The sequence below is a fragment of the Rana temporaria genome, chromosome 6 (genome assembly GCF_905171775.1).
Source record: "Rana temporaria chromosome 6, aRanTem1.1, whole genome shotgun sequence".
In the NCBI taxonomy this organism is placed as follows: domain Eukaryota; kingdom Metazoa; phylum Chordata; class Amphibia; order Anura; family Ranidae; genus Rana; species Rana temporaria.
Genome location: NC_053494.1, coordinates 48,831,419 through 48,854,184, shown reverse-complemented (window position 1 = coordinate 48,854,184; position 22,766 = coordinate 48,831,419). Strand labels below are relative to the sequence as shown.

Sequence of the window (22,766 nt, the reverse complement as noted above, 5' to 3'; positions counted from 1 at the left end):
ATGGGCCCCCCAGCCCCCCTGTTTTACTTACCTGAGCCTGTTTACCTGCTGTCCTTTTTTCCACTGAGTCTGGCCGTTGATTGGATAGATTGATAACAGCGCAGCCATTGGCTCCCGCTGCTGTCAATCACATCCAATAATGCGGCCGCTGGTGGGGCAGGACCGAGTCATACACTTAGCGTCCCATAGGGGGTTAGCTTTGCAGCGAGGAGCCGAGACAGCCGTCTTGGGACCCCACAACAGCAGGGCCACTCTGTGCAAAACAAACTGCACAGTGGAGGTAAGTATAACATGTTTGTTATTAAAAAATAAATTATTATTATTTATGAAAAACCTATGCAATCACTTTAACTGTGCAGTCACAGGCTGGGGAAGGGACAATACCTATAAATATAAATTAACTACAGCAGACAAAAATCTGTTGTACTACCGTAGGTCACCAAAAATGCAACGGGTATAATTCACATTTGCTATTGGTAGCGCACTCTAATAAACGGGCCTCCTTAATGCAATTCTGTTAATGCAAATGTATCAGGGTCCATGCACACTAGGAGCAGAAAAAAAGTCAGAACCTCCTGCAGAAAAAATGCTCATAGTAGCTCGCGATGCAGAGTGCAAGTGTGTGTAGGGGGGTGTCAAGGAGACTGTATATAGACTGTATATAGAAAGATGTCCCTAAAGTTGTTGCCAAAGTTTTGCTGAAGTCAAGTGGGCATCCTATAACCTCCCAACCCTATCCAAGTTAATAACCCCTAATAGATAACAAAAACTCTGAGGCCCCGTCGGACCGTTTTCAGCGGACATGTCCGCCTGGAGATTTCTGTCTGATGGTTGTACACACCATCAGACAGAAATCCGCGCGTAAACAATACGCGGGGCGTGGCCGCGCCGTCGCCGCAACGATGATGCGGCGACGTGGGCGGCCCTGGAAGTTCAAAGCTTTCACGCATGCGTCGAATCTTCAGTAACTATGGAGGAAACAATGTTTCCAAAAAGGCAGGGACTTTCCAGCTGGATAAGTGATGATTTCACATTGGGAGCTGATGTAACCGATCATATGAAGTTCAGTGAACATTCCTTGAGGACTTCACAGCATGCAATCAGTGGGAACTGGGCCCTCTGTGAGTGATGATGTGAAGATTTAGTCTGGTTTATGATTAGGATTTTTATGTCGTTTTTATAGTATTTTGGTATTATATTAATTATTACTTGGGGTAATGTTAGAGAAAGTGGTGTATTTTTTGCATTTTGGTAGTTTTTATTTTCTGTTTTCAACCTGTGTTATTCTATGTTTTATTTTAATAGTATGGATGTTTTATTACAGACTTTTGTTCTATTTTATTTGTACTAATTACTGTTATTGGTAATTTTATTGTGTTGTGCACGTGTTGTGCTTTTTTCTGCTTGTTATTGTGATCTTGTGTTGTCTTGTTGAATGTAGCCGCACTGCAATAATTTCCCTTCACATGACCGGTTTTCACGACCAATATAAAAAATGGCAGTTTTCTCGTCGTGAAAACCGGTCATGTGTACAAGGAATAAGTGTCTTTTCTGCTGTCTAGAAAACCAAATATAGGCAGACACCCCTTGCCAGCATTGAAGACCAGAAATTCAGCTCAATATTACCACTGCAGTCTCACTTTGGGTACACACACTCGCTATGGTGAAGGCCAACCTGAGAGTTCATATTGCAACTATATTCCTTTAAACACAATACACATAGGAATATAGAAAAAGTCCCTATTATTAAGCTTTGTAATAGGGCTCAAAACATCAGAGGTGTGGCACCTGGTGGAATGTAGATGTCCTCTTAATTTATAAATTATGTTGTGTTCAGGGCAGAAATGTTTGTATTGTAATAGAAGATCCAGAGTTGGAATGAACCCTGCGCCCTCCAACCAAAGCTGAAAAATTCATCTCAAAGAGGAGGTCCACCCATAAAAGATTTTTTTTAAAAGCCAGCAGCTACTAATAGTGCAGCTGCTAAATTTAAAAAAATTGACACTTACCTGTTCAGCGCGCCCGCAATGTCAGCCGAGCCTCGGCTGCCCCCTGCCACCATCCTCAGTGAGGGAATCAGGAAGTGAAGTGTTGCGGCTTCACTGCCCGCTCTCTGCTGGAAACAGGAGACAGCAGGGGGGGGGGGGGAATGGCGTGACTCCCACGGGAGTCTTTGCCCGTAAGTGGGTGCAAATACCTGTCTTAGACAGGTATCTGCACCCCCTCCCCCCAGCTCAAGAATTTTGAGGACAGCGGGGGAGCCAGACTAGATGGCCACAGCGATTGTTACCCGCAGTGACAGAACGGGGATCTGCCTGTACACAAGGCAAATCTCTGTTTTGACAGGGGGACATCACACAGATCCTGTCTTTCTGCTATGCAGTAAGATGGATCTGTGTGTTTCTCCAGGTAGCCCATCCCCCATACAGTTAGAAAACACAAGCAGGAAATACATTTAACCCCTTGATCGCCACTGATGTTAACTCCGTCCCTGCCATGTCATTAGTACAATAACAGTGCATATTTTTAGCACTGATTACTGTAATAATGTCACTGGTTCCCGAAAAAGTATCAAAAATGTCAGGTGTCCAATCTATCTGCCACAATGTCGCAGTCCCACAAAAAAACGCAGATCTCCGCCATTACTAGTAAAAAAATAAAACCAAATAAAAATGCCATATATCTATTCCCTATTTTGTAGATGCTATAACTTTTGCGCAAACCAATCAATATACGATTTTTTGCGATTATTTTACCAAAAATATGTAGAACAATATATATCGGTCTAAACTGAGGAAGATTTATTTCTATGTATATTTTTTGGGTATATTTATTATAGCAAAAAGTTAAAAATATTGATTTTTTTCAAAATTATTGCTTTTTTTTTATAGTGCAAAAAATAAAAACCACAGAGATGATCAAATACCACCAAAAGAAACATCTATTTGTGGGAAAAAAAGGACATAAATTTTGTTTGGGTAAAGCGTTGCACGACCGCGCAATTGTCAGTTAAAGTGACGCAGTGCCGTATCACTATCCTACTGGTCCTTAGGTGGTTAAGCAGTACTCCATCTTTATCATTTCTTAACATCTCTATTTACTTCTGTTTACCGACAGCATAAGGAATGGCCTAGGATTTTCAGCTAAAAAAAAAATTCTAGAATCTTTGTAGGTAAGCACGCAGCAGGATCCCACCCGGTAATAGATTATCAGTGACATAGCCTTTAAGGGTCAAGGATGTTCTCATTTGTAACGTTAGAGCTCTATTTTTGGCAGAATAAAGGTAGTCTGTAATTGCCTGCTCTTCCTCGGTGTGGTAATGATGTCATCAGCAGTGGGCTTCAGCCAGTAATTAAGCCAACTACCGCAGAACGTGGTCACAGCCGGGAAAAGAGATGTGGTATTAAGTACTGGTAAATATAATAAACAAGAAGTGAAGGTAATCAGTGAGGACGTGAAGGGGTGAATACTCAGTAGTGCTTATTCCTTGATGTAAGCAATTTTACCCTTCTGATAGTATATAGTAGAAAGGCCCTTAAAATGCAAATTTTTACGCATAATAAAATTACATAATTGAAAAAATATAGACATTACCATAAAACTATAAAGGAAAAGCATAGTTAATTTTCAGTGAACACATTGTTTTAGTTATTTTTGCAGTTTTTAATATAAAGCTGAAGATAATATAACCTATTATACAATACAATGATCTGTCTCTTAGAACCGCTTGAGTGGTCATTTTAGCATGCCTTATTAAAGGAACATAAAGGATTACTCAAAAACGAGTAACCAATGGTCGGACTTTAAAGGCAAGACAACGCACAAATGCACTTGTCTGTAAACTTGCGGCGGTGTAACGTAAATCCACCCGGCGCAAGCCCGCCTAATTCAAATGGGGCGGGGACCATTTAAATTAGGCGCGTTCCCGCGCCGAACGTACTGCGCATGCTCCGTCCCTAAAATTTCCTGACGTGCATTGTGCTAAATGACGTTGCGTCTACACGTTTCGTCGTGAGGCTTCTTCAGGACGAACAACAAGAGGGGACAGTGACAGAGAACAAATCTCACTATCTGAAATGAGATATATTACATTAACGAAATAAAATATAATACATTCTAATGGTTAAAAAGAGCATACGTTTCAAACATTCCATGTGTATCAAATCAAACGACACATATGTAAATACCTTGGGATGGATAAAGTATGATATATAAATATATCCTAATATCGAAGACATACAGAAGATGTTCCATAGGAAAAATAGTGGGTGTGATATATGTGAGTACATCCAAAAAGCTCTGGTAAATATAAAATATACAAAAACAGCATATTAAAAAAGAAAAAAAAGAAGTGGAACTCCACTTGCTCAATCAACATTGACTATTTTTAATCCTTAGGCCCCTTCCACACAGGCGGACTGTTCAAGTCTTCCAGATCAGATGAGATCTGATGAAAATGGACATGCTGTCTGTTTTCATCCGAACTCTCCATAGGAATCAACGGCGCTCGACAGGCCCCTCCCCGCTCAGTGAGCAGAGAGGGACCTGTCATCCGCCGGCTCAGTAGAGATCAACGGAGAGATCTCCGGCTAAACTGGCGGACTCCGCTGCAACGGATCCGCCCCATATGGAAGACGCCTTATGCTACTAGTATTAGTGAATAGATAGCAAATTTTTAATTTCTTCAGTTACTTCCTGATTTCCAGGCCTAAACAAATGATGTCATAAATCTAAGGAGGCTTCAGGAGGGGCTTTCTCAGCTAAGCACACCCCCCGCCTGCATGTCTAAGCTAAGGGCATATAGATTCCAGGTAGAGTAAATGCTACATGAATCACATGCCCTTACTTTAGATGGCCCATGGCCAGAAATGCTAGGGGGGAGTTTTTGAAAGTGATTTCTCAGCAAAATAAAGACATAGGGTCATGAATGGATGGGGGAGTTTGCTTTAAATATTAAAAATGATTCAAATAGCATTGTTGGTTTCAGGTGCGATTTTACAGCAATTTGGCGGATGCGTTCTTGCCGCAAATTTACCGTGATTTTGCCGCAATTCACGGCCATGATTTCAGGGAATGCCAGTCTATAGAGCTGAATTTGCATCGCATACGGTTCAAACTCGCACAGGACCCTTTTTTCCCCGCAGCTTATATTTGTAACACATTGATGTGAACGGCTCGAATGGAAAACAATGTTATTTTAATGACTCTGTTAGTCTCTGTCTTCTTGTTTATTTCAGTTGGAATATTTAAAGAATTCAAAGAATGATCATTTAATCACAGAACCTAGCAGAGCCTAGCTTTAGTGGTAATCCAGTGGCAGAGAGGACATCTTGGCCCGGATTCACAAAGCACTTGCGCCGACGTATCTCGAGATAGGCCACGTAAGTGCAAATATGCGCCGTCATATCTATGCGCCGGACTCAGAAACTAAGATACGCCTGAAAGTAGGCTTCATCCGACCGACGTAACTTGCCTACGCCGGCGTAGAGTGGGCGCATATTTACGCTGGACGTATTTGGCGCTCCCATTGATTTTCTATTCACATATGCAAATGAGGGAGATACGCCGATTCACGAACGTCCGTCCGTCCGACGCAGTGTGCGTAAAGTCATACGTCCGGCGTAAAGTTATGCCCCATAAAGGAGGTGTAACTCAGCAGCATCCATGCACCAGGGAACACAAGCCGACGTATTTTACGTAGGACGTGAATATGACTAGGCGTAGGTTACATTCACGCCGTAGGCAGTGATCCGACGTATCTTAGGCAGTTGTTCCGACGTGATTGTGAGCATGCGCACTGAGATGCGCCCACGGGACGGCGCATGCGCAGTTGGCAATACGTATCTGTCTGGCGCTCGACCCAACATTTGCATGGGGTCATGCCTCATTAGCATGGCTCACGCCCACTTACACTTACGCCGACTTATGCCTGAGAAACCCAGCGCAGATTTGGGAGGAAGTGCTTTGTGAATTCAGTGCTTGCCTCTCTGTGCTGCGTCGGCGTAGCGTAAAGGAGATACGCTACGGCGGCATAAATATGCGCCAGTGTCTGTGAATCCGGGCCCTTGTCTCCGGAAGCCAATGTATGTCGAAGCTTGAACTGTAGTGGTACCATGGCTCATTACACGGAGTACTAACAAACACTGATCATTGAATTGTGTTGTGCAATTTCTCTGGCCTGCAGAATTATATTTCATTAGCTGCTTGAATCTATTCATTTTTTTTTCTTGGCTCAGTTGATCTCTCTGTAGAAAACAGGAAAGATACTTCTCCAAGAACAGAAGATTTCAATAAAGCCAACTCTTCCACCTGCTGCAATCCCATGTGTTTGTCAGCTCTCGTGCCAAATGATGTATTGCATGTATCACAAATCTGTTTAGGACAAACTGAACATTTACTTGCAATTGCAGCTTTGTATCTGTTTGTACTTTTCTTTAATCTCCATTGGGTTGTAAAAAGCTGGCTGAGAGGGTTTTGAAAGTGGACAGTGCTCTATTTCAGTTGATTAGGTAGAGAAATGATGTTGCATTGCAGCAGATGTGAGGTTAGATTAGCCATGATTTGTCTGGGATGAGGTCACTTTTCAGAAAATTAAACTCTGTCCAAGTGTAGCCTATTAAGTGAAATAAGCCAATAAACAATGATTTGATTCTGTTGACTTCTGTGATTATGTAATCCTGATTTTATCATTTGGTTATTGCTGCTCTTTTTTCCTGGTAAAGCCCTATGGAACTTTTAGTTTAAATCCAATATTGCACTTTCCAGCTGCATCAAAACAAAAGATGTACAAAGTGTTACAGTTGGCTTTGTGTAAAACGCAGCCACAATGTACAAAATCCTGTCCCCATGCTAACATGCTGCAGAGAAGAACCCTTGCTCTCTATGTGGAAGCAGTGGTCTCTTTGCAGGGGTCAGACATAGTGGCGTTGCGTGGGTTGTCAGTGCCTGGGGCAAGGCAAGTCATTTGCGACCCCCTGACCCATGGACTTGCCTATTTTCAGCTAGCTCCAGTCTGGTCACATGATCTACTCTGTGAGACAGCGGTGGCTGTAGGGAAGAGGAGAGCGTGCTTGATAATGACTGGTAAAGCCTGGAGTGGTGACATCATGCATATGTTCCTATGTCCCAGCTGTTGTTGGCGCTCCCTCCTCTCCCCACTCGTGACAGCGCCCCTCTAACTTTTGTGCCCGGGGCGGTGGCCCCCCTTGCACCCCCCACTCTACGCCACTGGTCAGACATACTCCCTGTCATCCCAGTAGCTCTGCGACTATCAAAGCTCATGCTCTCTTTTGATTGGTAATCTCTCACTTAGGCTCAGTAGGGGGCAATGGCGGCTGGTGCTCAATATTTTAAACTCTTCACCTCTTCACTCGAACCCAGATGCCAATGCCACACCCCCCCGGTACAAACGGGGGTGACCTTACCTTAGGAGATGTCTAGCAGGCTCTCTAGCAGTGTAGCTGCTTTGGTGTTGCGTGATGGTGTGAAGGCTGAGGCGGGCTGTTGTCAGATCCAAGGCAGGAGAGCCTGATACCCTGCAGCGGCTTCCCCGACCTGTAAGGCTTCTCTGGTGCGGTCAGCTGAGTTCAGCCTCGGTACTCACTCCACTGTGGTCAATGCATGCTCCTCTCCTAGCCCGGGCTTCTGACTGGGAGGACCCGCTCAAACAACTGGGAGACAACCCTTTTTGGAAGCCAATTAGAGCCTCAGGCTCTAATCACATGCTTAAAAAAAAATGCTGGGCGCATTAATTAGGGAGACGGCGCCCTTGCACCCCGTATGGTTGGGATGCCACTGGTAGGGGTACCCCTGCAGAGAGTCCACACACAGAGCATGCTGGCAGAGGACAGGCTTTTTTTCTCAGGCTATGGCTGTTTTCCAAAGAGTATGAATTTGTAAGACTTTGCACACTTTTTCATGCATTTGGAATTATCGTAGCTGATTTAAACAGAAAATTCAGTTTCCCGATTCTTGTTGCTTCTGTGAGAACAGCTGATGTGTGTGAATGTGTCTCTAATGATGTTGTATTTGCTTAGCACCTTATAGAAAATTAATGACTGCTGATACTTGTTAACCGCAAGCGTCCATATTTAGTTTCAGATTAGATTTACTACAAATATTTGCTGTTCTTCTGACACATGTACAAGGTAGAACAGACCTGTATTGTAGAAACAGAGGCAGTGGAGGTTATGTTTGCATGGCCCTGGGTCCTGATTGGCCCATAGGCCTTACTTAGCTATATTTAAATACCTTCTTTTTCACTATTACCTAGACAAAAAACGCAGCTTATTCACAAACAAATCCTATGTGCCTGAACTCTAAAATTAGGGCTAATCTCAAAAGTTAACATAAAAACTGAAAATTGTATACTCACCTTTCCGTAATTTTCCTTTCCTGATGCATTTCCATGGCAGCACACATACTGGGTTGTGACTCCGCCCCCACAACCTGACAGGATAGGTTGACTATAAAGACTATAAATTTCGAAGTAGAGGCACCCCACCTCATTCTCTATAGGAAATTACGGAAAGGTGAGTATACAGTTTTCCTGACGCATCATGGCAGCACACACACTGGGAGATAACTCACCAGTCGGGAGGGTGCAAGTGAAGTAACAGAATTTATTCATCATATGGCAGTATAATTGGCCCAAATAACTGAGCCAAATCTACCCTGTAGGGGGACATGAATGTATGCCTGAAGGACCAGTTTGCTGCCCTACAGATCGTCTCTGGCGACACCCTGCAATATGCTGCCCAGGAGGTTGCCACTGCCCTTGCCACTGCCCCTTGCCCCTTGAGCCCTAATGTCTCCAGGTACCGACAGATTCTGAATGTCGTATGCTTTCTTTATGACCTTGACCAGTTCTAGATGAAGCCATTTAGCCTCTTCTTCCTCCGTGAGGAATTACCAATAGATTTTCAGGCTTTCTAAAAGAAACAGTAGCTGTCAGATAGTTCCTAATGGTGGTCCAAAGCATGTGGTTGCCCTTGATCATCAGTAAATTAAGGAAGGTTGAATTCCTGACTGTAGTGGGAAGATGATGACACCTTTGGAGTAAAGCGGTCTGAGGGTTTTACAACCACCCTGTCTGGGGAAAAAGATCAAATAAGGTTCTGGAATCATTAAAGCCTGTATCTCCGAGACTCTTTTCACTGACGCGATGGTTATAAGAAGTGTTAATTTAAGTGTTAAGTTCCATAATGTAATCGATTCAGCTGGGTGAAAGGGTGAACCTGACAGAGTATTCAGGACCACTTATGAATCCCATGATGGAAATGTTGGTCTTCTTGGAGGCCTGATCTTAACACAAGCTTTTATAAACTGAATTAGGAGAGGGTGTGTGGCCCATCTAAATCCTCCAGCCCTGTGTAGAGTCCAGAGAAGGATGCAATAGCCATAATGGAACAAATACTGACCTGTGGAACTACAGAGCTCAGCAGAACCCTTGTAAACAAAAAGAGAGGAACAAACAAAGTCAAATACAATACCTTGGAATAGAAGAAAGGTAGGAGGTCACTGCAGTAACTTCAAGCTTCTTTAAAGCTTGTAATATGCCAGAATGTGCCCCAGAGACCACCAGATTGGGGTTCTCTCCATAGAGGCTCCTTTTTGAGGCTGTACAGGAGAGACTTCCAGCCAGGAGAGGCTTAACCTGGTGGGGTAAATGTGGTAAGGGTGCTGAATCCGTCCTCCATCTTGTCAGGTGAGGATAAAAAAAGAGAATGAGGTGGGGTGCCTCACTTTCAAAATGTATAGTTAACCTATCCTGTCAGGTTGTGGGGGCGGAGTCACAACCTAGTGTGTGTGCTGCCATGCGTCAGAAACTATAATAACATTCATGCTGGGTGCCAAGGTTCGCTTTCACTGGCCTAGATTGTTGATTAGTTCTTATTGAATCATACAGGACCGGAAGAAGGTCATCCAGTGCCCAGGACTCAGGCCACGTACACACGGTCGGTCCATCCGATGAAGCTGACTGATGGTCTGATGTGCCTACACACCATCAGTTAAAAAAACGATCATGTCAGAATGCGGTGACGTAAAACTCAACGACGTGCAGAGAAAAATTAAGTTCAATACTTCCAAGCATGCGTCGACTTGATTCTGAGCATGCACAGGTTTTTAACCAATGCTTTTGCATACTAACCATCGGTTTTGACCTATCGGTTAGGCTTCCATCGGTTAAATTTTAAAGCAAGTTCTAAAATTTTTGACCGAAGGATAACTGACCGATGGGGCCCACACACGATCGGTTTAGACCGATGAAATGTCAAGCTGCCCCAACCCCCTTTTCATTACGCATTGATTAATGTCTGTTCAAGAAAAAAAATAATAGAGGAAAATTTTTATGCACCTGACCAACGCAGGTTGCGAGGGTATATAGAAAACAGTTGTTGATGTGCAGTGTGGATAATCTCAGCAAGTCGCTGTGGCTCATTTATTTGCATATCCATAGTGAATCATTCATATGCAAATTCAAAGGTGGTTAATTCACATGCAAATCATGTGTCAAATTACACTTGATTGCGCCCTTCTCGACATTCCAGGGCAGCCCCCCCTTCTGTCCCCCTTGTTTCTGCTCTGATCTTTTCTTATAAAGAAACATCAGGATTGAGTAGCTATGCGTTCACACATATTGGAGATGCAGAATGCAAAGGGGATCAGTATTTTCTCCAGTAAGAATTCACTGGTCTTGTTTGTTACTCATTGTCCATCCTGGAAGTTTATTAATAAATGTTTATGTTAACATTTGAGTATATGTCTGTTTTAAATTTTTAGGGGGTTGAGATCAGCTCTCTCAGAGCCAAGAAACCAATAAGAGCTGAAACAGGACTATATATATAGATTTTAAGAGTGTATTTGTTGTAGTATTTTGCACATAGACCAAAAAAATTGTATAATTGCTACAGAAGGCATTTTTGTAATTTCGGGTTATTTAAAACATACCTTTATATTCATTCCAGTTTGCAGCTGCTGTCATTTTCTAAAATTGTCAAAATATTCAAATGTCACTACCTGAAGGTGCACAGAATGCCTCCAGAAATGTCATTTCCTGCTTGTGTGATTGACTACTCTTCTCAGACATCTGCACTGAGATACAAGTTGAAGATTAAGCATCCCATGCCATCTGTGTTTTAGTTGTAATGAGATACTCGCTACGGCTTGTCCCCTTCTAAGGGGACACAGACACTACAGCTATCCCCACAGTATACTGAGATTTGTTCCATGTGGGAAAGGCCATGAAGAGGCAAACATCATCATCAGAACAGAGAGATGCAAAAATCTGCAAAAAAAAGGGTTTCTAAAATTTTAAAAGTTTACAACATTGAGATTACCTTTTATGTACCCTTATAGGGAACTGACCCCTTGTGCGCATATGACCATCAGTAAAGGGAAAGTCTTCATTCTTGATCACATAGGCCTAAAAATTACTCATCTTGTGCCCACATGAGAGCCCATTTTGTTCAGTAGAACAGTCAAATAATGATTTCCCGACCAACAAGTTCTTAAAAAAAATCGAACTTTTTTATTCCTAAACAAGAAACATCGCAAAATCTCATTGAAAAAAGTTGACGGTAATCCTACTTACTACTTAACTTATCACTTTGTAATAAAAAGGCCTTAGTTCATAAACATTCACAGTAAAACAGTAGCAAACTAATATCCAGACTTGGTACCAGCCTTGCTTAGATGGTTTGATTTTAAGGATATATGCTGTGATAAATGCTTTTGGAACTGAAGAGATAGGCCTGTATGGTAGTGCCAACTCTACCAATCACAAATTATTTCAGATAAGGGCTGAGACTTTATATAGCCCCCAGCTTTCATAGCAGTTCCACTGTGTAAGTAGAGGTTTTTTTTTCTGGGAGAACCTCTAGAGCAGGGGTGCCCAACCTTTTGAAGCGCGAGTGCCACTTAAGCGACTTGGTAACTGGTCGGCATAACGGGTGCATAACAGGTCCATGTGCATATGCAGAGCGTCCACGGACACAGCCGGATCAGATTGGAGGTAGGACACAAGTTGGTTTACATCTGCCACTCCTTAGAGGTGAATGGAGGGACCAGTTGGGTTGGACTGACCATGTGAAAGGGGCCCATGGCTGCTTTCCCACTGATTCGCTGCGGTTTACCTGCACCACAGGTGCAACGCAGTGTACCTTTGTCTTTTCTGCCCTTAGCAATAGACTTCTATTATATTCTGCATATATATATATATACTCTGTGATTTTAGTATTAAACTGACCTTTAATAACAGTATTCTATTCCATCCCAGAGCAGGAGGTCGCAGGCCACATCAGAGGGCTCCGCGGGCCACATGTGGCCCAAGGGCCACTGGTTGGGCACCCCTGCTCTAAAGGAATCCAAATAAATGTAAGCCTGCAATCTTGCATACTTCTGCGCCAGCTCTAATTTTATCTCTGTGGTTGACTAGTTACAGTATAAATACTAGTATATTAGACAACTTTGGACTTTGGGACTCTTGTGTTTGTTGGACAAAAACATGCGGCTGCAGAAAAGGCTCAGTCGCTAATTTAACACTTTACAATAAAGGGCTCTTTGCAAAGATCTCATTGAATACAAACCTCCCCTGCTATCCGTCCCTTCAGTATGTGCAGTAGTTAGGAGAAACAGCTGGCTGAATATCCTGCAGAATCCAGCGCCACCAGCCTTTACCCCTTTACTACCATGTCTTGTTCTAGTGAGTGCAGTGTAGGGCATTATAGGGATGCTGCCATGAAGGGTAACTGATTCAGTGAAAATTGAAGCAAAAAAACACCTCTAATCAAAGCCAATCCTAGTTGGGATGTGTACATGTGAACATGTGAAAGCCTCAGTAAATGCCACCTCCCAGGCCACACACTCACTGGGGCTTAATCATGATTAAGCCCCGGTAGATGGGGCAAAACATGTCAGGGTGTGGTCTGAGGAGCGCCATAGACTGAGGCTTTTACATGCATACATCCTATCTAGGATCAGCTTAGGTGAGCTGAGTTTTTTTACTTCAACCAACACTGACTCAAGTATACTACAATTGTAGTCTGCATATTTAGTGTATTAAACATTCAACGTTTTTCATTTAGGAAAGGTAACTGTAAAGCCCTTATTCAGACAAAAATTAACCCTCTTTCCACTGCTCTTATCCAATCCACCTTGTAAATGTCCCTCAATGGCTGTGCTTTTTCCAGGTAGGGGTGACCTGTAATACAGTGCTACAGATATGCCTGCACCGGTAGGTCTCTGCCGGTCCACTTTTGTTAACATCTTCCTCTTCTAGATCCTGAGAAGACCCCGCCACCTGGCAACCAATAGGAAGTGTCCATGTAATTTATGCCCTGTACACACGATCGGTTCGTCTGATGAAAATGGTTCGATGGACCGTTTTCATCGGACAAACCGATCATGTGTGGGCCCCATCGTTTTTTTTACCATCGGTGAAAAAAAATAGAAGCTGATGGTAATTTTTTGATGGTTAAAAAACCGATAGAAAAAAAAACGATCGTCTGTGGGGAAATCCATCGGTCAAAAATCCACGCATGCTCAGAATCAAGTCGACGCATGCTCGGAAGCATTGAACTTCATTTTTCTCTGCACATCGTTGTGTTTTACGTCACCGCGTTGGACACAATCGGATTTTTAACTGATGGTGTGTAGGCAAGACTGATGAAAGTCAGCTTCATTGGATATCTGATGAAAAAATCCATTGGTCCGTTTTCATCGGATGAACCGATCGTGTGTACGTGGCATTAGACAGTGACAAAGGCACATAAAAAATTACCCACCTCCTGTATACAGAAGAAGATAGTGACTGGAAATGACCGCCGATTTAGAAGAGTAAAAGAGCAATTCGAGTTTTTTTCTTAAGGGGGGGGGGGGGGTTACAAGGGGCTGTGTTTTTACAATTTCTTGAGTTGCCCATAATATTTTATACCTAACTAGATAATGTCAACTTCACGCCATGCTATAAAAAGATTGAGCGATAGGAATGACAATGAGCTATAAGACTTCATGCACACAAATGTTTACACGCTCTTGTCTTCTAGCATTAATTTGTGGGGCTTTTCTGTGCCAAGGGAGCCATGGTCCTGAATACAGCTGCCCATACAATTGAATGGCTGTCCGCATCCTGCGGCTTGTGGCTGCTGAATGCTTTTGCAACAGGATTTACATACATATATACGCATAAAGCTTTTTTTGTCGCAAAAGTGGGCAGTCAAGGGAAATATGCTGTATACACATGTGCAGGTAAATGTTGATGCAGTAGCCAATAGTGTTTACAAGCAGCTGGCCCTGTACAGTCATTTACTTGTATAGACGGCTGTACAAGGCACCGTTTGCACCAGATGTTTTACACTACAAGACTCAAGACCATGTAAACATCCATCTGCATTAAGTCCTCAAGCTTTATCTTAATCAATAATTGTTTTTGCTATCTTCTGTGTCTTCCCAGACATAGGTTTGATGGTCGTCAGTGTGCCATTAACAGGTTCCTTTAAATAGAAAACAATGAAGAGGAATAAAAGGATGAAAATTTCCCAGCACTTGCTGCATTACCTAGCTAAACAATTCTTCTCACTATTTTTTTATTTTATTTTAAACAGTAGATTTAATAGCTAATGGAGGCTGCTTTGCTTACTGTCTAAATGATGTGAAAGAGCCAAAGCATGACTGCTATTGTTCCACACATGGTACTTATGCTGTTTGAAATAAACTAAACATTGCTTTTCCACCTCATGGATGCCTAATATTTATTAAAGGCAGGAATAGAAAATGTGAGGTGGATTTATCTTGATAATGTTTTCAGCTGTAAAATGCCTCATTGCATGGAAACAAAGTAGAGAACTAAAGGGCTTATGGCAATGAGAAGCAGCAAAAAACTCATTGCATTAATTTGTCTAAATGTTCCCCAGTTAAAAGCACTAGAATTTAGAAACACATGAAATTATACAATATTAGAAAAATGCCATTCCCACTCTATGCTGCTTTATTAATTGGAGGCAGAGTATGGCGCATAACTAGAAATCAGTAACTTCCATCCCTTTAGCTTATGGGAAGCTTCAGGTCAGTGCTTGTTACTCTTCAAGACAAAGTTTGGCAACACCTTTGCAGAAGATTAAAGCAGCAAATGTTCCAACTGGCTCACAAAGCTTCTCAAACATACCAGCCCTTTTGGCAAATACTAGCATTTCTAAATTACTCGTTTATGTCTGAGAGGCCTCATGTAATATTTATAGCTGAAGGTTACTTGGTTCCAATCTAAACTATGCCTTAGATTTGAGTTAGCATAGTCAACCTTAGGCTGGGTTCACACCTATGCAAATTGGATGTGGGCTTCCCGGCATCCAATTCACATAGAAGGAGAATGAACTTGGTTCATATATCTCTGGGGCAGCTGCGGAGGACTCTTTGGCGTCTTTAGCTCCATTTCAGGGCCATATTCAGGCACAGATTCAGCCCTTATTCGGCCATGAAATAGAGAAAAGGGAAGCATAGTGTTCCTGTGCGATTCGCAGCTGGCTCCAGTGTGAACTGAGTCTAAGATTGTAAGCTCCTTGAGGGCAGGGACTGATGTGAATGTACAATATATATGTAAAGTGCTGCGTAAATTGACAGTGCCACATAAGTACCTGTAATAAGTGAATGAATAAATAAAATAAAACAGCTTGCCATCATCAACCCTTCTGCTGTGCAACCACACTGCAAGCAAGAAGAAACATTTTGAACTATATCTCCACTCGGTGCAAACAGCGCCGAGGGGTCAGTGATGGAAAGCGAATACAGAGTTGGGGGGTCAGTGATGGACAGGGAATGCAGAGCTGAGGGGCCAGTGATGGACACCGACTACAGAGCTGAGAGGCCAGTGATGGACAGCGAATACAGAGCTGAGGGGCCAGTAATGGACAGAAAATACAGAGCTGAGAGGCCAGTGATGGACAGTGAATACAGAGCTGAGAGGCCAGTGATGGACAGCGAATACAGAGCTGAGGGGCCAGTGATGGACACTGAATACAGAGCTTAGAGGCCAGTGATGGACAGAGAATACAGATCTGAGGGGTCAGTGATGGACACTGAATACAGAGCTGAGGGGCCAGTGATGGACACTGAATACAGAGCTGAGGGGACAGTGATGGACACTGAATACAGAGCTGAGGGGCCAGTGATGGACACTGAATACAGAGCTGCGGGGCCAGTGATGAACAGTGAATACAGAGCTGAAAGGCCAGTGATGGACAGTGAATACAGAGCTGAGGGGCCAGTGATGGACACTGAATACAGAGCTGAGAGGCCAGTGATGAGCAGCAAATACAGAGCTGAGGGGCCAGTGATGGACACTGAATACAGAGCTGAGGGGCCAGTGATGGACACTGAATACAGAGCTGAGGGGCTAGTGATGGACACTGAATACAGAGCTGAGGGGTTAGTGATGGACAGCGAATACAGAGCTGAGGGGTTAGTGATGGACAGCGAATACAGAGCTGAGGGGTTAGTGATGGACAGTGAATACAGAGTTCAGAGGCCAGTGATGAATAGCACATTTGGAGCTGAGGGGCCAGTGATGGATATCACACACAGAGGAGAGGAGGATTACACCTGCCACTCTTCCATCTAATCTACACCTCTTTGCCTCTCTTGTGCTATCCCTCTGCCTGGTATGTGAAGGAAAGACTAAAACTAAACCCAGATCCACCCGCCTGCTATTCCAAATAGTAAGACAAGAGTACTAGCTGCCAACTTGTGTTGTGAATGCCAGCGTGCAGGAGACAAGCTCTGTCAGTACAAAAACACAAGCCCACAACACATGCAGGCAGCTACTACTATAGTCTCTCTCCTATCATCTGCAGGCAGCAGAAGAAATGGGAGATGATGCTGCTGGAGCTTTGCAGGTGGGGAGGGGGGATGATTCAGTTCAGCTCTGTGAATATGGAAAAAAGGGAGAGTGTTGTAACTTCATCATGGGGACACCTATAAATTGGGCTTTAGCATGCAGTGGCACTAGAGTCAGCTGAAACCAAAAAATATATCATTTTTAGCACAATGCAGACATGCATAAGAAGTGCTCCATGCACTGGGTTCCCGGGAGGATTCTCCTGGGGGTTGAAAACTATGGTGATAGTTTTTTCATTTGGGATTTACATCCTGCAATTTTTTAATTGCTGCTTTATAGAAAAAGGACTGGAGCAAAAGTCATCAAGTACCAGCCAAATTCTTAAAATCGATTTGCAAAATAAATAGTGAATTCAAATGTACTCCAGTTGTCATTGCTCCATCTGTTGTAAATCAGTTCGAGTTTTTCTAATCTATTAAACTTTGTATTCTTAAAGTGGAGTTCTACCCATAAAAAAGTCAGCAGCTACAAAAAGTGTAGCTGCTGACTTTTAATAATCGGACATTCACTTTTCCCGCGGTCCAGCGATGCGGGCGAACGAAGCCCCGCTCCTCTCCCTCTTCTCTCTGCAGCGCCGGTATTCTGACTGTGGCTGCCCGGCTGTGGCTTCATATCCGGGCATGCACTGGGCATGTGTGAGCCACACTGTGCACTGTGATTGGTCGGGCAATCTTCCGGGGCCTGTGACGTGTCCCAGAAGTGTGCACGGAGGGAGGGGGAGAAGTGAAATTCCTTCTGGCGCCGCAGAGCCCCAGGAAGAAGTGGGAGCTGGATGCTCCTAAAAAGAGGGTATCCGCCTCCCCCCAAAAAAATTACACGCCAAATGTGGCATGTCAGGGGGTCAACGTCACTTAAAGCGGAAGTTCCATTTTTCCATTTAACTCAAAGTTTCTTCTTTTGCTCTTGGCCTCCTCCACATTACTTTATTTTTCTGCTATGATCCAACTTCCTGTTGGGTGGCTATTATCCCTTTGTATGTAGGGACTATGTACTATGGGATTTGTAGTGTGCATAGAGCAGTGCACATGACCGCAACTAACTTGCATATTGTTTAGTGTGTCCTTAAAGGATTACTGGGCAACCAAGGTATTAATAGGAAAGTAGATAACCTTATGTAATTTTCCTGTAGGGGGCGCTGTCTGAGTATAGCAGTAAATAAGTCACTGCATCATTTCCAGCACTCCTTTTAAAAATTAGAAGTGATAAAAAAATCTGCCTGGCGAAACATGTGGGACACAGGACAATTTGTAAAATTAAAGAAAGAGGGACATTTGGTAACAATTCCACTGCTGCACAAAATGCATTAAAACATTAAGCATGTAGCTTGTCTTTCCAAACATTGAGGCCAGATAGAAAGCAAACACTCTATGATTCAAAGCTCCCATTGCTTATGGCAATCAGTGGATCTGTAATCTGTAAATTATAGCGCTTTGATTTTTTTCTCGCTAATACATTTATGGTATTATAGAATAAAATGTTCTCAAAGACTGTTGCCATAATTCCTAAAAGGTTTTTCTCAAGTTTAAGTAGCTTTATTCAATTTAAAACAAGTTTACAAAAGACCACTGTGTAATATATAGTTTGTTAATGCCAACCAGCATTGTATTATATTATTCTTTGTCTGCTCTGATTCCATATAGATTACATATAGTAAATTCAAAATTATACAGTTGCCACCAGAACAAGAAGTAAAGCTGCCCATAGATGGATCAAAATTCAACTTGTTCAGCAGGGACTGACCAAATTTCGATCATGTATGGGCACTGTGGTTGAGCAGAAGTCCTTCTACCGATGGGTTTTTGTACAACCAACTGTTGGATTTTAGCTGCTCGATCAGCCCTGCAAGCTATAGCCTGCAGGGCTGATCCATGTATTCTGACGGTGGAGACGTCTCCCCTCTATCAGAATACAATAGCTCAGTGGGGAGGATTCCCTCATCCAAGTCGAATGTGTAGATGGGGGAATTGGTTCAGTTTTTTTCGTTGAATTGAAAAAAACTGACTAACGTATGGGCAGCTTAAATCTTGTTTTGGCTCAACATGAATATTCCTATTTTATATAATGGTTCTCCTACACAGCTAAGCATAGTGCTGCTGCTTGATGCATGAAAAGCATTTAAGTATTTTTCAAGCAAAATGATGTTTTTCGAACCTTCAATTGGAGCACCTCAAAATTTAAGTATTTTAGTGTGTTTTTTGCACATTTTTAATGTGTTTTTGTACCTGTCTCTTCCTCCTAACAAACTTGGGCCTGTGAAGAAAATGGAGGATTTAGGAGTGTCCATGCTGGATGTGGAGACTTTAATCCATCTGTTGAAGACCCACAAGAACTTCTATGAACCCAGTGATGCCCAGAGGTGTATTTAGGTTTGGTGCTGCCCTAGGCCTGACTAAACTCGCGCACCCCCTAATTTAAATATGACACACCCCTTCCTGGCAAGGTCACGCCCCTTTCTGTTTAAGACCCGCCCTAAAAAAATGAGTGGGGACACTAGTTCTGAGGGCCGGTTGGGGGGCAATGAATTCCCTTAATTTGCATAGATTTCCTCTCATTTCCTGTTTGGCTATGGGGTAGGAAGTGAAGGGAAATTTCTGCAATGGGTCCGGGGTGGTAAAAAATAAACTGACAGGTGCTATAACCCCCCCCCCCCCCCCCCTTAATCTATCCAAAATTAAAAATAAAGTGTTGCCTATAGTTCTACTTTAAGCACAAATTTCTGATAATTTTATGGAGAGGACTAAGAAGATATAACCATGCCAATGGTGCAGCAGAACCCCCCCCCCCCTCCCACAGTTGCAGAATGCCGGCCGTCTGCATACCAGAAGCAGTGCGGCCGCTTTATGGGGGCGCTAGACTAATTTGCCTCTCAGCCCAGTCCGCCCCATAAGACTGCCGCTACACTAACAGTGTGGCGCAAGCCGGCGGGGACTCTTTCCGTGCTGCCCCCCCTGCAAAATGCTGCCCTAGGCCTGGGCCTTGTTGGCCTAGGCCAGGATACAGCACTGGTGATGCCCATTAGGAGAACTGCTGTAGGCGACAGAGGGCCTGGGAAGAAATAAAGAACTCTGATAGCTATACGACACCGTGCAAAAAAATAAAAAATAGGAAGGTCGATGTATGTTACACAGGCTAAAAACCAAATGACTGGAGCAAGTGTGAATGGTGGCTTGGAGAAGAATTTACCTAAATTTTTTTAGATTTTTCTTTCACTTTCTTCTGGTTTCTTCAGGTCATAGAAGTTCTGTTGGATGCCGATGTTGGGTGCACAACTTTGCGTTTGCATGGGTTTATGCAAGTAGTGGTGTAACCCAGCATAGAACCATTCCTTGTCTATTGGGAGGCAGCAGCTGCATAGACACAGCCGCTCGTTCCAATTTGATGGGTGTAATGCCGCATACACGCGATCGGTTAAACCGATGAGAATGGTCTGTTGGACCGTTTTCATCGGTCAAAACCGTTCGTGTGTGGGCCCCATCGGTTATTCATCCATAGGTTAAAAAAAAGCAATCTTGTTTTAAATTTAACCGATGGATACCTAACCGATGGGAAAAAAACGATCGTTAGTAGGCACAACCATCAGTTAAAAATCCACGCATGCTCAGAATCAAGTCGACGCATGCTTGGAAGCATTGAACTTTTTTCAGCATGTCGTTGTGTTTTACGTTACCGTGTTCTGACACGATCGTTTTTTTAACCGATGGTGTGTAGGCGCGATGGACCATCAGTCAGCTTCAAAACGGTCCATCGGTCCATTCTCATCGGATGGACCGATCGTGTGTACGCGGCATAAGAGTGCAGGTGAGTGGCCCTAGGCAGAGACCAACTGCATTTGGAACCGCTCACCTACACAGATGTCACATTGGGATGGGTGGCTGTGTCCGTGCAGCCCTCGCATCCCAATAGACATGAAGGAGCCTGCCTGAATGCAGCATCTGATGGTTGAAGTTGTACAAACAAGGTGCTTATTCATGGCTAGGGGTGTCAGCGTCATCTGAATGGGGTTTAAGCACTGTCTTCATCTACCAAACTGCTGTTAGTTATTTTTCTCAGTATGCTTCTACTCAAAACAAATACTTTAGGTTTGCCACTGTATTTTGCGTTTTTACGGCACCATATAATTAATGTTATTTGCGCATTAAAAAAAATAGCAAAGAAGTTTTACTTTTTTTTTTTACAATTTCTAATAAAGAAACTTTAAAAATGGGAAAAAATCTGAGCGTCAGTAGGCTGTCATCTATGATAAAATGTTACGTTGTTATTGTGCTTCTATCAGTGCGCTATTCCATCCTGTTTAGCTATTTTAAAATATAAGTCTTCTGGCACCTTTTGCAGCAGAAATAATGACAAGAGGGTTGTCGAAATTCTTCAAGCCGGAAAGCACAGCAGCCTTAAATGTGCTGCAGCCATCACTTGTAAAAAGTATTGTTTTGATGTCTTAGGAAGATTTACACAAACAAGCTGAAGAGTGCGGGATAATAAACCAGGAAAGGAGATTTTTTTTAAGGATCCAAAGTTAATGATGTATATAGTATAAGTGCACAGAGCTGCAGGCAGCTAATAGATGGAAGAAATTTGCGAGAATGTACTGTTCCTGCGGTGATTTAATGATTGTCCCATATGTCAGTTATGGAGCACCGAGGCACAATTACAGATTCCACAGCTGGCTAAACTGTCAAGATTAAGCAGCGCCTTTTAACCCAGGACCAGGACGTTCCATTAAAAAGATTAAACTTTTGATATTGTTATTAGAGTTTTTTTTTAAAGCATTGTATATATGCAAATTATAGTTTTATTTACTGTACGTTGGAAAACCACCTAATAGCTAATCTAGGACATAACACATTGATCAATGTGTACACGATTACCCCTCTATGAACAATGTATATAGAAGCTGTCACCACAGGGTGGCGCTGTGGACAGCATGAATAGGCTATGCCACGTCCTTTAAAGGGGTTGCAAAGGAATTTTTTTTCCCCCTAAATAGCTTCCTTTACCTTAGTGCAGTCCTCCTTCACTTACCTCATCCTTCAATTTTGGTTTTAAATGTCCTTATTTCTTCTGAAAAAATGCTCACTTCCTGTTCTTCTGTCTGTAACCGTAAGGCTTTCTTCCTGGTGTGGAGAAAGCCTCTTGAGGGAGGAGGGGGCAGTTAAGGACAGGCAAAGCATGCCCTGGTGGCTGCAGTTTGGGAACCACTGTAATAAATAGACATGTGAAAACTAAAATATTTTGTTTGGCAATTTCAGTTTCATGCGAAAAATGTGTTTATTTAGTTACTCCCGAAATTAGTTTTTATTTATTTTGTTTCGTTAAAAAATGCATTCGTCCAAAAGTCTGAATTAAGGTCGAATCTGTCAATTGAAGGCTTATGTTATGGTGTCTGTCGAATGTTCTAAGAAGATTCGACGAAGCAGCTAAACTGTATGATGCTGCAATCGTACATTTCCGGTCGAATGCTCCGCCCACAAGCTATAGTAGAATTCTAATGTTGTATGACTAGTAATAATTATATTTATTAATTATTATTACTAGTCAACCAACATTAGAATTCTTCTATAGCCTATGGGCGGAGAATTTGTCCATAAATGTCCGCTTGCGGCGATTGTATGTTTTTAGCTGCTTCGTCGAATCTTCATGTCTCTATAATGTCAAATCTTTTCTCTCCATGTCGAATAATCTTGGACTAAAAGAGGTAGTTTTTTATGTCAGATCTTTCGGATTTCGGATTCTGCGCATTCGTTATCGTTTGTTAAAATGAAAGCAAAAATTCATGGAATTCGGACGAAAATGCATTCTATTAATAAATATGTTTTGTGCCTGTGTAGGCTTATCCTAGGCTGGTGTTTCTGGTGGGTGCATAAGAGATGAAGTATCTTGG

The 22,766-nt window shown here is 42.8% G+C and overlaps 1 protein-coding gene across 1 annotated transcript in view; it reads left to right on the top strand.

Annotated features, from left to right (window-relative positions):
- FAM20C (FAM20C golgi associated secretory pathway kinase) overlaps positions 1 to 22,766 on the top strand; it is a 244,045-nt gene that overhangs the window by 148,116 nt on the left and 73,163 nt on the right. The window lies entirely within an intron of this gene.